The 12,478-nt window shown below is 36.2% G+C and overlaps 1 protein-coding gene across 5 annotated transcripts in view; it reads right to left on the bottom strand.

The window, feature by feature from the left end:
* LOC129768438 (putative ferric-chelate reductase 1 homolog) overlaps positions 1 to 12,478 on the bottom strand; it is a 111,729-nt gene that overhangs the window by 23,247 nt on the left and 76,004 nt on the right. The window contains exon 1 of one of the 5 annotated variants that reach the window (XM_055770098.1): positions 6,296 to 6,316. The exons of the other annotated variants lie outside the window; for them this stretch is intronic. The gene's annotated coding sequence lies outside the window, so the exon portion shown is untranslated. Of the gene's footprint in view, positions 1 to 6,295; positions 6,317 to 12,478 lie in introns of those variants that run through there. 5 annotated transcript variants of the gene reach the window in all.

Raw genomic sequence — 12,478 nt, 5'->3', positions numbered from 1 at the left:
GATAATCTCAAGTCACAGTATTTTAGAAGGCGGATGGCGTGGCTATAGTTTGTCATTAGATGAAATTTGAAGTCGTGTCCTTACATTTTATCGACTCGGGTATCAAATATGAGGTGAAAAGTAAGGTGGTTTCCAGAATAAAGCGAGAACCTTTATTATCTCACTCGCGGTGCCGAATAAATTGGTAACAGTTCGGCTGAAAAGTTCATAAAGTTGATGTAAAGTAGATGACGCCTCTTGCAAAAATCTACTTGACTATCACAAAACACCATCTTTCAATGAATACATGTCAAAATTTGACAGCAATCGGTCGATTGGTTCGTGAGTTACAGCATTGAAAGTGAAGCAACTCTTGTTATTGTGAAAAAAAATGGAAAAATACGAATTTCGTGTATTGATAATGCATTGCTTTTTGACTCTGCTGGAGTCCGGATGACGTTTGTCAAACCATGATTTGGTATGCACTGTATTTTTTCCATCACCTCATGAACTTTTCAGCCGAACTGTTATGTTTCGTGTTTCGGCACTATATTGAAGAGCAGATCGGAAGATATGGGTTGAACCTAAATTTTGGCTCGATCCGGCACATGAGGATTAATGATCGAGGCAATTGTTGCGCTTGATAATTGGCCTCAGAAACCTTACGCACTTGTGCACTTTTGTGACAATTACATAACTACGACAGAATTGATTTCGCGCCTGGCTGATCTGAGAATTTAGAGTTCGGTCACTTTGTTCTGAATCGTGGAAGAGGCTGGAACTATAATACATGAATGAAATGAAACGACGAAACATTGTGGACGAAATAGGAACAAAAGAAGGGAGGGGGGACAAATACGATTCAAAATGCACACTTATTTACAGCAGGGACTCAATGGTTAGGGTCAACTTGGCGTATCAATACCTCAGATTTGATTGCTGTCCATATGTGAGATTGATCTTATTATTTTGTTGTTCGTTTACCCAAAATTTTGCACATCCTCATACATCACTTTAAATGAGCTTAAAAGTATCATAACAAGTGATATCCACCCATACTGGTACAGCATTTCTTCAAGCGAGAGGCGTATATGTGTACAATATAGGGCACGGGTGGCCAAACTTTTGGGTATAACGGGCGACTAATTGTTCAAATGTTAGACGGCGGTCACCAACCTTGACTATATGAAAAGGTTATTAGAAAATGAATGTAGTACTAGATAATAAAACAAAGTTTATACCATCCTGTACTCACGTGTAAAATTATAACCCGTATACTCGCGCACGATATCATAGACTTGTCTCTGTAATTTTTCTATTGTGTATTTATAGGCGTTATTTGTATTTATTTAAAGTAATAAAAGAATTAATTAAGTTTAAAAAACTCCAGAAAATACTTTTTCTTCAACTTCATTCAATAATCTTTTAATTCAGCCTCCTCAAAACAACATTTGGTCTGTCTGTGAGATTGCATGCTCGAGTATAGGAGGGTTAACACGTTGAGTCCCGAATTTTTGTTGCAGCGCCTTCCATTCAACCCGCATCAAAAGCGTTTGCACAATATCAGTGTCGGTCTAAGCTCCCAAATATACATATTGCATGGATAAGTAATACTTTAGTTTCTGTAAAATCTCATCAATCAATATCGTTGATTTCGTCATTTATTTTTATTTTCCATAAAAATTCAATCAAGATGATTATTGTATCCTCAACTACCTCGATGTATGAGGACCCCCGATCGGAAATATTGGAACCACCGAACAAACTTTCGTATTTTGTAAATCGATAGAATCTTATCGAATCGAGTTCTTTCTCGAACATCTACGAATTTCATATTTTGAAACGTTGCCGAAATACTTCCCAATCAAAACACCAGAAATGCAATAATCAAACCAAACAGCTCTAAAAATTATGCCGACAACTTTCACCCGACTATATCTATAACAGTAAAATAGGGCTAACTAGCAAAGTTCTGTTCACCTAGAATTACATAATTAGGGCCAATATTTAATTTTAGAAATTTCTAATTTCTCATTCATCACTGTTACTCTATTCATGGCTATATTTTATGAAAGAAATCTGCACAATTAATTCACATTACTTTATATAGTTTTAAAATTAATATAACAATACTGCATTAAAACTTGCATTCGCAGTCTTCTAAAGGGAAGTTTTCTCAAAAATTCAATTTTTATTGATTTTTGAAACCTTATTCCGGATGTTTGTTGAAGTTGTTCCTAGTGACAATTTTTTTTCTTTATTACAAGTTATGGTCGAACAACTAGATATTAAATAACTAACAATCTGAAAGAAAATATTAGAACGGAAACTTTAATGAAGAAAAATCCTCTCTCACAGCTGATATGTTTTATTATTGTTAGCATAAACACCTTATAAAATATTTACGGCAAAAGGTGAGATAATATATATAATCCATTGCGTTTGGAGGTGACATTATCCTAGACCAGCTGGCGGTCGCCTAGAAATACCTACGCGGGCGACCGGTAGACCGCGGTCTACCGTTTGGCCATCCCTGATATAGGGGAACTGAGGGGAATGTGGTCACCCTGAGGAAAATGCCCATTTCATTTGTCCACAAACCACTAAAATTCCCGTTTTTCGAAGAATATTGTAGCTCAACTTATTGTAATTCAAGCTAGTAAGCGGTTTTTATTATGAAAATTGAAAATAGTACATTTTCCATTATTAGAAAAAAGGTTGAAATATTGAACATTTTTTAGTGAGAAGGTAACTCGCACATATCACGCTAGAAGAGATAGATTTATGCGTGTTTTTTGGCCAAATTTGCTCAAACCATTATTGAAATAGTAGGTACATGAATGAAATGAGCTAGGCCTATTCACCTAGAATCGTAATTGAAATTTTCTCATACGTACAAAAACGTAGTAGGAAACACATAACGTTTTTCAAAATGAGACTTGGTTTTGGTTGGGGAGGCATATTTTTCCTGGGACAAAACCACAAAGGGAATCCCTTTAGAAGCAGAAGGTATATCAGCATTTGGAAACAGAACATTGTCAGTAGTAATCCTCCACTGACCACTTTGCCCCCCAAAACAACGAAATGCGAAATAATCGCTGAAATTGAACAAAATATCTGTTCGCCTCTCCTAGAATATGTGAACAGTCGACCAAACTGTTGATTTGACGCAAATATCACTAATTCGTCAATTTGACGGATCTCAAATTTCATGGTCAAAAGTTTTATATAATTTCTATGTATTGTTCTAGAATTTTGCGATGACTTTTCATGAGATGTAAGGATAATTTATTATTCATATTCAATTTCTGTTTACCGGCTTTAACTTCCATAATCAGTACCATCTATACCTATTTCTACCGAAACGGTCAAATTGACGGATCTTCCAAAGTTTATAACAATCTATGCATCATCCATGGAATGGTGGACATCAATAAGTATTTGCATTCAATTAGACATGCAATTTCGTGCAGTTTACGCACAACAGTTGTCCGATATGATTAGAGTTTGGAGTAGTTACGAAATTTAGATTGTAGAAATAGAAATACCTGAACTTGTATCGTTTTACAATAAAACCAAGTTTGGAGTAGATGTAGTTGACCAGATGGCAAGCAAGTATAGCGTAAAAGGAGGGTCTCGTAGATGGCCATTGCAGATGTTCTACTATATTTTGGACTTGGCAGCAATCAATTCGTGGATTTTATACAAAGAGACTTGTGAGTACATTGCCAGAAAACAATTCTTGTTTCAATTGGCAGAAGAACTTTCCAATGGACATAAGTGCTGCAGAAAACAAGCTTCCGCGAAAAAACTACCAAACAAAGCAATGGATTGTACTACAGAAAACTTAACTAAAAGACCTCAAGAACGAAAATCTTGTCAAATACAATTATGCAACAAAAACAGAGCCATGTATACTTGCAATACATGCAACAAAAACGTTTGTGGCAAGTGTTCATTAGAGCGTTATCTGTATACAACGTTCTGAAAACAATTTTTTTGCTATTTTTCCAGAAAACTTTGAAATATTCAGTGTCCGTAGTGTCCAAAGTGTGCTCCCTTGGCCGAGTGGTTAGCGTCATAACTAACATGCCGGGTGTTCGGGTTCGATTCCCGTTCTGGTCGGGGGAATTTTTCGTCAAAGAAATTTCCTCCGACTTGCACTGTGATCACGCATATTCTAGAGCTTGCCACTCAGAATGCATTCAAGGCGTGTTATTTGGCATAGAAATCTCAACTAAGTACAAATAAAAATGACGCAAGTAATACTACGTTGAGACGGCGAAGTTCCTCTAGGAACGTTAGTGCCATTGAAGAAGAAAGAAGAAGTGTCCAAAAATATTCAAACAATTCATAGAAAATAATTCTGAGAAGCAGCTTTGTTTGTAAATCATACAATTACAAATATGTGACATGATACAGGTAAACTTCGATATAACGTACATTTCACTTTCAAAATTGTACGTTGTATCGAATTGTACGTTATATCGAAGCATAATAAAGTACTCACAAACGTAGTCTATAATACATTATTGTGTTGCTGTTTTAATAAAGTTAATGAATAACTTCAATCAGAAGACGAAGCCAGCCTTTCTCATGATGTTTCTCTTCATACTGTTGATGAAAGCTTGATTCATTCAGAATCCGGAATCACAAAATCATCTGTATTTTGGAATTGATTGAAGGTACAAAACTTGTTTTAGCATCACAAAACAGATAATTCATTGTTTTTATCAGAAAAAAAATATTGAAAAAATTTTTCCTTCACACTTTGGAAATCTGTACGTATGTATGTATATCAAGGTAAAATGTACGTTATATCGAGTGACGTTATATCGAGGGTACGTTATATCGAAGTTTCCCTGTAACGATAAAACGAGCTCCAAAATGTTTGAACTTTTCCACAGAAGGTTCGCTCTTGAGATTTCGCACTTCGTATCTTGTTTACGAGGTTACTGTATCGAATTAATAAAACTAATATGATTTTTCATACATTCATGATAACAGTTTGTCTTCTAACTACAATAATTATGTCGAAACCCCAACTGTTCCTCCATGCTCTATATAAAAAGTATGCTGGAAAGGCCCTTAGAACTCTTACTTCATAGGCAAACATAACGACCCAGTAAGTTGGCGGATCAAACGAGTTTAAAGTACACAAGTCAGAAAATTATAATGATTGCCTAAGCACATACAAACACACACACACACACACACACACACACACACACACACACACACACACACACACACACACACACACACACACACACACAAAATGCTACCCTGCTGAACCTCGTGCTCACGGGAAGCATTATCTTCGCCAGGAAGTCAATCAAATCATTAAGTTGCACGGGAGCGAGCAAATGCCACCGCTCACGACTAGAGGAGCCTACCGGTGGAGAGCATAAAAGGGTCAGCCTCTAGTCGTTCGTTGCACCCATCGTGAAGCACTCCGTGAGTGAACGGAACAAAGGCGACGGCAGGGCAAATCAACAGGATCATTGCTCCAATTTTAGGCCTCAGCGCACAGAGTTCTGCGCCCGAGACGGGTTATTATGTTCCTAACATGCAATACCTGCTATTAGACCAATATGCAATGCATGTTCCAACTCTCGATTATGAATCCATGCCCTATAGATAGCAGAAGCTATTTTGTGGTTCACAGAAATTACTAACATATCTTTAAATATTCACTGTCCTCTAGCATGCCATCACAACAGAATAAAAACACACAATCAACGACCCGTATTTTTTGTAACGTCCGCTACGTGAACTTATTCGCCTACACAGCTCGTTTGGCACACCGATATTGGCGGACGCAAAATCATCGCGGATAAACGCGATACCCTCCCACCAAAGCTCTCGCAACATGCTCCGACGACGACAACAACAATACATTGCGGATAAGACGCTGTTCTGCCAGCGCTGACACGCACCGGCAGATGATTATCACGGCCAAAATGGTGCCATTACCACCGCAAGACAATAAAACCCAACAAAGCTCGACAGGCATATTTGTCGTCCATGCGTCATCTTCGGCGGAACTGTTATGATTGCAGCACAGATTAGCACCGTTTGCTGGCGGTTTGGCAAATGGCGAGCGGAATATGAGCACAAAGATAGTAATCTTCCGGCACGTCATTCCCCCGCGTTTGAGTTACGGGACTGACCAGATGGCTTTGGTCGATCGTGAGGATAGAAACACGTCGTAGCTGGATGCGAACAGCGACTCTGATTGATGCTGTGTCATAGTGCTGAACCTGGGTCGAAGCATCATTAGTTCGTGAACCTCACGGGTTCGGAAGTGCCTTACCTTGTGGTGGAGGTTAAGTGGAGAACGTGAACTTAAAAGCGGAACGAACCTGCAAATCAGAGAAAAAAACAGTATGAGTTGGCAGATCATGTAGTGTATATGTATATTTTGAATGATACAACTATCAAAACACAAACATATATAAACGAACCTATTGATATTCAGGTATTTACTGTAGTTTTGAACACATGTCAATATTCAATTTTATTCCATTCCGAACGCAATGTGTTTCTTCACAGAGCGACCCAGCCGGATTCAATTAGAGGTCTACCCCTAGCAGCGGCCCGAGTGAGCGGAATTCGCTAATAGCCATAAGATCCTTGTCTGTAGCCTCCGGCGCAAAACATTAAACGAAACAAGTGGGGAGACCTTTGAAGGCAGTTCCGAGACGAATGACTTCCTAACCTTGAAATAGTGCTGCGAAACGAGAAACTCGGCCGACTCGGTGAATGAGATCAACCGACGCTATTTTCGATACCATGGGAAAAAATCTCCGAACGATACGGTGCGGTAGAGTGATAGTTAATAACACCTCCACCTTAGCAATAATGGCACGCGGCGAAATTAGAGCGAGAAGTGCGAAACAGCGGACAGATTTTATCATCTCGAGATACCGCCGTTAATCATCCATTGTAGGCGTAATCTAGTATTATGTCAGTTTTGTTACACAAAAAATTATTGTCAAAGATTTTGTCATCTGCTTTCATTACATTGTGAACGTAGTTGACACAATGGCACCTATGAATCTATTAAAAATGCATGAAGTTAGATTAAAATGACAAAATATAATCACTTGTCACATGAAAAAAAAACACGTTTGATTTTGACAATGTCCGCTCATAACACAGATTTTTTATTGTTCAAATTTATCAAAACAAAATGAACATTCTATAATGACCATTCAAACACTGACTTTACCGAGAAAAGTTTTGTAGTTTACGAGCAGCCCCTGAATCGATTTATTTCAGTTCAATTTTTGCTTTTTAACCCTCCTGTACTCGGGTGCAAAATCATAACACGTATACTCGCGCACGGTGTCACAGACCGAAAATTCAACTTCTCTGTAATAATGCCATTGTGTATTTTTCAGGCTTTATTGGCATTTATTTGAAGAAGAGGGTATGATTGAATGAAAAAACTCCAAACTCCATATGTTTTCTCCATCTTTATTATGTTTTAATAGTTATCTAACTCAGCATCCTCAAAATAGAGTAATTTTCGATACTCCAACACAAATAACGAAATTCGAATTTTTCACTGTTTTTAATTAAAAGTAAGCAACTGAATATAATTTATGGAAGTATAAAGAGCTATAAAACAACATAAAATCGTATTAATCGATTCTGGTTACATTGGAGTAGGAATCAGAACATAGCATAACTGCGTGCTCGAAACAAACATATTTTTTACATTTCATGCAGTTATTGCGTATTTTTCGGGTTTTTTATCAAAGAGAAGAATGCATAACGACCTTCTAGATAATTACCAGATGATAAATGTTCTGGAATATAAAGTTAGCATATTTCTAATATTCTTTGTCTCTGTATTCTTGGTAAACTAAGAAGTAATGCCTTTTTTAGATGGGGCTTAAAAAGATGATATTAAAGGATTTCTAGGAACTTCCTTTTCTATTTCTTGTTTTCTTGTCGATATTGTCCATTATAAAAAAAATATTCCCGAAACTGTAACTGTTAAAAATTACCGTGAGCCACCGATTAGTTTATAGTTTACTGTTTACAATTCTTTCCACAAGTTAAATTCTTTTACAAGTGTGTATGTGTATGATCATTATATTTAGCGAATAACTATACGATAGTCAAACATTTATATTTTGCTTTTGAACGTATGAATCTAACGACGAATATATCGACGAATAGTTAATATATGGATCCGATCAATCCAGTTAGAAAAGGGACTGAAATCAAATGAGAATGGTCCGGTAATGATCTTATGCATTATGTTCAATAAATATTCCACGCCACTAACATTAATTTATACATTTCATTGAACAATATATTTCATTGAATAATAGGTTCCTGTCCAAAAAAGTTACACCTATACTCGCGTCGGTGTGTCAGACCGAAAGTGTTAAAAAAGTGGTACACGTCTCTTTTGTACCAACACATGCGATACGCTAAACGATGACGAACGACGGATAACGAAGCTAGAGAGAATCGCAAAGTCGTAGTGTTGATATTTTCTGAGAAATGTATGAATTATTGATTTCTCGGTCTGACAGACCAATGCGCTAGTATAGGAGTGTTAAGGGACTTTAACCCGATGGTCATTCGTCCCTGAATCGATTTAGTGAGCTCCTAGAGTATTTCTATAGCAAACTCAGAGTCGATACAGAAGGCGACAAAGTGAACACGGAGATCTACATCGGGATTTCAAGTAAATATGTTCTTCCATGGATCAAATAGTTGTACGACCCGAAGCCAAATGTTGTATTTCAACAAGATCAAGAACAAGATCCGTGCCACACCTCGAACCAGGATTGCCAATAATGTTTCTCAGAAAACTGGAAGATCATTTAAAAAAATGCATCCTAGATTTCATTTTAAGAAGATCGGTTTATCTAAAATGAAATTTCCAATCCAATGCTTGACATCGAACCTAACCTCTATCCTCTGTTCTTTTCCTTCCAACGCGAATTCGGTTTGACTTTTTGCGTGGTTTGTTTCAGCTCCCATTCGTTAACATTCGAATAGGGACATGTGGAAAATGCAACGAATGGAAGCCGAAGAAAACACGCAAAACTGCCAAACTGAGGTCTCCATGCTCTATGCAGTGATCTATGTATTAGAATTCTTGAATAATTTTTATTAATATTGTTCCAATACTAAAACAAAAATGCTCAAATATCAGCTCGGTATTGAATTATCAAATGTTGGTATTGAAAAAGATTTTTTCTCTCCAAATTTTTTTTTGTTTTATTCTTTGGTTTTTACTTCTTATATCAGGCTTGTCCAATCCAAATTTTGGTATCGAGATTAAATTGGGAAGTCTTTAAGTGTTTCTTCCTGCTGGAGAAAATATTTTGGAAAATATACTGCCCTTGTTTGTATAGGAGACGTAAACGACAAAATGAACAAAATCGACTCTTTCGCTGTTTCGCATTCTACACAATGTAATACGTTTGCTCAACATGCTAACGAACATTTTTTGTTCGAAAACATTTGAGCAATTTTGAAAAAACGTTTTCGAAAAATCACTGTTTGTCCGCATAACAGACGTAGTTCCATACAACTTTCATACATCATTCGAAAATCAACAATTGTCAGTATTATGTCCTTTAAGCTAAATCTACATTTGAATCACGTTCTTTGTAGAGTCCAAACAAGTATGTCACGATAGTGTCTCATTACTTAGTGTTTCCTAATAGATGAATATAAGAAACCATTGAAACGCTGCTCATATAATTACTATTTTCTGTACACGATGAACAAAAAGAAGCAATTGTGTTTTTTAATGTTATAATTACCTAAATTTCTGCATTTGGATCTTCAAGTAGATAATAAAACAATCAGATCAATAGTAAAATTAAAATAATATTGGTTCTTAGCATTATAACTCCTCGGATTCAACATTGAATTATTCCACATACTCAGCATTTACTCATACCGTTGGAGTAAGTCACTCCACCATCTTTATGCGATTGATCGTGATATCGGTAAATCATGTTGCTAAGAATACCAACATTGCAGATTGCCTTTACAAATTCAATTAATTGAAAAAACACGAAACTGCTGTTCTTATCATATCCCAGAGTATTCTTCAGGAAAAAAGTACTATCATAGACTCGCAATAAATCAAGAGCACCTTTTCCAGGCATTTCACCAAATTTCTTCCAAACCTTTTTGATTTTATCCGATAACAACTGAAACTACCGACGGAGACGTTTTGACTATTATCGGAATTTTAAATACTAACGCTACAAACAGAGCAACCTGGTGATTACGTCTAGCTATGCGGACAAATGTTCATTGAAACGATTGATTGTCCGCATAAATAAACGCAAGCGTTTTCCAAATGGAAAAAATATGTTATAATCCGCAAAATCGCCTAGGCCCTCTTTTTGCTGAATATCTTTCAACTGGACAGATCATTTCATCGGAAATTTGCATGGTTATGCTTGTAGGCCAAAAACAACAAAAATGCGTTTTCCCAACACTAATGGTGTTGTCGATTACGTCTCCTATGCAATCATGGGCAGTATACATAGTATGATTACTTGCAAATTAAATATAAATATGTTCTTTATCACGAAACATCAGACCCGTATTTTTTTATTTTTTCGTTAGGGTGGTTTTTTCGATTTCCATTTTAGGGTGGTTCGAAAAATCAATCATTTCCACTTTTTCCCAAAAATGACCCAAATAATGAGCTAGCCTTTTATTAAAAAGTATTGAACTTGCAAAAAAATGGATTTTGTTTTCGTAATTATTGATTGTAGTCGTTTTTTTTTTGTTTTCATGGCTTTGGACTAGAGGGCGCTATAATTTTTCTTGAAAGCTGAGGATTTTTTACATAATGGTATTTTCTTCGTTTTTAAGATATTAAGATAATTCCATCGGAATTCCAAAATATCTCGATATCAGAGATGCAATTTGTTTCGTTTTTGAGATATAATTTTTCAAATTTAACATGTCTTCGTTCAATATTTCAATGAGACTAGACTAGACCTATGCGACTAGAATCCAGTCTTCCCACACGTGTGATATTTTTTCAAACAAAGTTAGCTTATTGGCTTCAATTTAATATTTCGATCATCTAAATCGGTTCAGTAGTTGAAATATTATGAATTTTTGCAAAAAGTCATTTTTGGATAAAAGGGGAAAAATGTTTTTTTGGACCACCGGTTAACTTTGAAAAATCATATCTTAAAAACGAAAATAACAGCATAGCATAATTTTTTTTTCAAAAATGAATATGAATTGAAAATTAATTGAACGACAAATGTCAAAAGCAAAATTGATCAAAGGATAGGAAGGGTGAGGGAAGGATAATATTTATACATTTTCAGTTTATTCATACATAAAATGGGTAAAACTGATGCACACAAATAAACAAAACTGGATAAAACTGGGTAATATTTGAAAAAAAAACTGGAACATTCAATGATTTAACTGTTTGGCTGAATCGAGAAAAAAACTGGAAGATTGTTGTTCAAATTGGAACATTGGCAACACTGCCTCGAACTGTACTCAGAAGTGGTTGCAGGAACATCTGCCGTTCTGAGCGGAGGATGTGAAATGGAGGCCGTAATTGCAGCAAGTGGAAACTCGATCGATGATTAAGATAGTTTGAGACTCTCATAAACATTCCTCTTTTGAATAAATAAAAAAATCAAAACCGATTTTTGAAAAGATTCTCTGAATTTTGGCGTTGCTCATTGGCGCAAACATTATCCCGCTTACGATACCATATTGATGACGGGTAACTTTTTTCTGAATTAAATAGTGAGTGGTCTTATAATTTTTGTGACGCTCAATTTTTGTACTGAGATATTCTAGAAGAGTAGTTTTTCTTCTAAAGTATTTCTACAACATTGAACTGTATTTTTTGACTCAGAATCACGTCTTTCATAAACATATTGGGATAAAAATTGGAAAACCGCATATTCAATAGTAATTTTTGATGGATTTACGAAATTTTTGCATCAATTGATTTGAACACTCCATAATTATTTATTACAATCGAGAAAATTATATATTTTATGAAACCTACTAACGGAGAATTGGGAAATGTCAAGCATTATCAAAACGAAAATCCAGCGTTCTAGCTGGTCGATTGACGCTAGCAATCAGAACTCTATCAATTGTTCTTCTTCTTTGACGACACTAACGATTCCAATGGAACTAGCGTCATTTTTTTTGGGTATTTTTATTAGTTTAGTTGAGTTTTCTAGACACTTTAACACGCTTTGAATGTATTATGGAGTGGCGACCACTAGAATACGCGTGACCTCAGTGCAAGTCGGAGGAAATTTATTTAATAAAAAATCCGTTGACCAGAACGGGAATCGAACCTCCGGCATGACAATGTGTGACGCTAACCATTCGGCCACGGGAGCACACAGAGCCGATTGCTCATTCAATACAAATAGGGACTGGGCAATAAAATACGCGTTCGATTTGATTCTCTACTGCATTTTAATTGGTCCATTTTGCACATCCCCAG

The sequence above is a fragment of the Toxorhynchites rutilus genome, chromosome 2, assembly GCF_029784135.1.
Source record: "Toxorhynchites rutilus septentrionalis strain SRP chromosome 2, ASM2978413v1, whole genome shotgun sequence".
NCBI lineage: Eukaryota > Metazoa > Arthropoda > Insecta > Diptera > Culicidae > Toxorhynchites > Toxorhynchites rutilus.
This window is presented reverse-complemented; position numbering and strand designations above follow the sequence as displayed.